General features: G+C 44.4%; 1 pseudogene; it reads left to right on the top strand.

Annotated features, from left to right (window-relative positions):
* The first annotated feature begins 3,608 nt into the window (after nucleotides 1-3,608).
* On the top strand, nucleotides 3,609-3,812 carry LOC102495298 (6.8 kDa mitochondrial proteolipid-like; annotated as a pseudogene).

The raw sequence follows: 3,812 nt of genomic DNA, 5'->3' as shown, positions 1-3,812 counted from the left end.
AGACATTGGCACAGATTTGGAAATAAACTAATAGAAGATTAATGTTAGGTACTAGAAGAATTTCTCCAGGCCAATGGAGCTTCCTTGGAAAAAGAACCTAGTCTCATATGCTCCGTCTTCAGACACCAAGGAAAGAGGACCAATGGATTGAACAAAGTGGAACACAGATCATCCCTTCAATTATTCACTCACTCATTCATTCTTTCATTTGGTATTCATTTATTGAGGAACTACTCTATGTTAAATGGTTAAATGGTATGACAGTAAACAAAGTACCAGACATGGCCTCTGACTTCAGGATGCTTACAGCTCGGTGGACAGCGGAGTCGGCATAGCAAGGCTTTAAAATGATGGCCGTGAGTGAATGCTTCTGCTTTCTAAAAGCTGCTAGCAGCGTTCTGTCATTGGAGGCAAGATGTCAGCTCACCTAGTGCTTTTTTCTATGAAAGGTCACACATGTGAGCCACTTCATTCACACGAACACGAGGTGAGATCCCAAGCACTGTTCAGGAGAGGATTGAAGTCTGGCAGGTGACCCACGTGTGGGATGGTCTTGTCCCCTCTCTTCCTTGTTGATGTTTGGAACCTGAAGGAGGCCATCTAGTCAGATGAGTGGATTTAGGATGGAGTCAACCCTCGGATGGAACAGGATCAAGATCCTCTCCTTTCAGTTATCCAAGTTACAGCAACATAATGGAACAGGTGGGCTAGTCTTACTGAGGCTGAAGATCAGGAAATGAGCGTTACTTTATCATTGTTTTTTAAAAGCAAGCCTGAGATCCCACGTGGAAACCCTTCAGTCGCGGTCATCCTTGGTGCTCTCTCCTATACCCTTACCCCTTCTCTCTTTCGGAACCGAGCATTTAAGGGACCTCTTCACTGTCCTCAGTCCTCGGCTGCCCATGATACAATCATCCATTCTATTATGCTGTCTTTTTTACCACCTGACAGCTGACATACTCATGTGTTTTCTTTTGCTCCCACTGGGACACAATCTCCAAAGTAACAAAGATTGCATTTCCATCATCCTACTGTCACGTTATCTCCAAGTGTGTATGGTGCATATTTTGGATTCAGTTGACGTTTACTCAGTGAGTAAATGAGAAAAGGAGTGAACTCTCACAACTCCGTGTTTTCAGAACCTCCACGGTACCTGAAGGTAGATGCCCTCCTGCATCCACGCGTGGGGGTAGGGGTGAGGGGAGATCAGTGTGTTCTGGAAGCCTCATCGGCTCACCACCGTCATCCTGAATGCCCATCCCCGGAGAGTCAGGAAAGGCGTGGTCTGCAAGGCTGTGCTCCCCACAGAACACCAGCGAGTGTCCACTCTGCCGTCTTGGGGACGATGTCTCTTTGTCCACTGCTCTTTGCAGCCCTGTGTGTAGACTAGGGGCTGGTAGCCATTTGGGCCACCTGTGCCAGACAAAGCCAGACTACAGAGAGGAGGCTGGAGACAGGCACACGAAAATGGGAGGAGAACATAAGCAGCAACAGGAAGCAGGCATGGCCTGGGAGACCCACAGCACCTCCTGCCTGCTGTCTCCTGTCCTGGGAGTGCAGGCTCTTCCCTTGCACGTAAATCCTTTCCTAATCACCATCCATGGCAGGCGTTCTCTATGATTTTGTACAATTTTACTGAGCTCAGCCTAATCTGAGAACTGGGACACTGGGCTGACTAAGAAGATACCTGACTTTTCAAACTCACTTCCTATGTCCAACTTCAAAATTTGAACACAGTTCTCAAGCCACACGTAAGATGTTATAGACCCTTGGGCCAATTCCATCAGTGGACTCATTTCGTAATATGTGTTCTGTGTTGAGAGAGGCAAATCCATTCCAACCTCATTCCTCCTCACATGGTCAAATTTCCCATCATGTGGCCTGAATAGATCAAAAGAGAAAAAATAAGTGAAAGTTTATCTGGTAAAAGCTGGAAATCATGTTTTTAACCAAATGGTGATATTAAATTTGCATGAAGCCTTCCTGAGACCACAGCATAAGCAAAGGGCATTCCAAGCAGGGAACTTGGGAACGCAGGCCCCGACCGCTGAATCCAGAGGTTAGGCACTGGGAGGTCATGGTCAGGAAATGAATATAATTTAAGTGGAAAGGGAGCAAACGTCTATTAAGTAGCACATGCTAGTTTTAAATGAGGATTTTGCTTAAACCTCCTTAAGCCACTGGAAAACTCTAATTTGTGGGTATGCAAGCTTCTTCTTAGAGGGCCAGATGGTAAATACTTTAAGCCTTATGAATCACATATGGTCCCTTTTGAATATTACTTTTGTTTTTCAGTTGTCTGTTTATTTTGTTTACCACCCTTTAAATAGGTAGAAGCCATTTTGGCACCACGGATCATATAAAAACAAACCTGAGCTAGACATTTTTAGTTATATTTAATATTTTTGGGGACCAGCAGATGGCATAATGGTTACATCACTAGACTACCACATAGTAGACTACAGTTCGAGTCCCGGACCTGGGACTTGAAAAAAAGCTCATGCCAGGCACATATTCATGCATGCGAGTGCCCAAAATCCTGAAAGAAGACTGGCAGAGAAGGGATTGCAGCATGGCCATCCCACCCTAGGGGTTGATTTCTCGCTTTCTGTCTCTCTGTATCTCTGGTGAGCACACGTGCCCTATAGGAAAAACTCTCTATTAAAAAACTTTTTTTTTTTTTTTCAGGGATGGACATCTCACTATTTTTCAATTCAATGGTTGAACTCTTCAGTAATTTTTGTCATATTGAGTCAAATTTTCTTTTCCTGTAATTCCCATTCATAAATACTTCCGACTTCTGGAATTGGAAACTCCCTTTTTCCTCATAGGCTTTTAAAATACCATGGATGAAGAATTCTCTCTTCAGGTAAATAGTCCCATCAATTTCACCCTAACTTAGTATGAATGGACCTTTTAGTAGATTGGGCCTTTCTTGGGATCTCTCTGCCAATGGCCTTCCTCATTCCAGAATTTAATTTAATATTACTGGTTGGTTAAAACACAACTTCCAGAATTTACAGTTTCAGAAATTTGACATGACCACCACAGACTTTTTGAATTGATTGGCAGAATATTGTCATTCAGACGGCCTATGCTTAGATTTTGTTCACTTGTTTCGGCAGCTTTGTCATCTAGGAGTTGTGGTAGTTTTCATCTAAAAGTCCATTCATTTATTTATTTATTTTAGGTGTGTTTGTTTGTTTTTTTTTTAGGGACCGTCTGCTCTCCAGACAGAGACAGAGAGAGAGAGAGAGAGAGAACAGGAAAGTGAGAAGTCACCCTCCACAGGGGTTGGCCACGCCTCAATCCCTTCTCTTCCAGTCTCCTTTCAGGATTTTGGGCACACACACACACACACACACACACACACACACACACACATTTACTCAATGTGATTTTCAGGCTGCTGGGTCTGGATTAGAACCATGCACTCAGCCATGTCAGATCCAGCCCCTCAAACTCTACATCACCTACTGGCCCACCAAATTGATTTTTAATAAAAGTTCAGATTTCTGTGATCAAGTATAACCTAAAGATTTCAGGCAGGGCAACACTCGCAGGCCTTCCCTAGTCGTTGAGGGTCTGAGCTCCAGTCCCGCGGCGAGATGCTTCAAAGCATTGCTTAAATGTTCTGATCCCCATGAAGCCCTACTATACACGAGTTTACCAGGAGATTTGGGTAGGAGTGGGGTTGACAAGCCTCGTCAGTTATCAAATCAGGAGTGCTGATGAAGTAAAGCTTTGGAAGGTTCAAGCCCCTCGTCTGGTCACGGTCAGCACTAGCCAGCTCTCCTGGAGGGCACACGAGA

The sequence above is a fragment of the Tupaia chinensis genome, unplaced genomic scaffold (assembly GCF_000334495.1).
Source record: "Tupaia chinensis unplaced genomic scaffold, TupChi_1.0 Scaffold000346_1, whole genome shotgun sequence".
In the NCBI taxonomy this organism is placed as follows: domain Eukaryota; kingdom Metazoa; phylum Chordata; class Mammalia; order Scandentia; family Tupaiidae; genus Tupaia; species Tupaia belangeri.
This window is presented reverse-complemented; position numbering and strand designations above follow the sequence as displayed.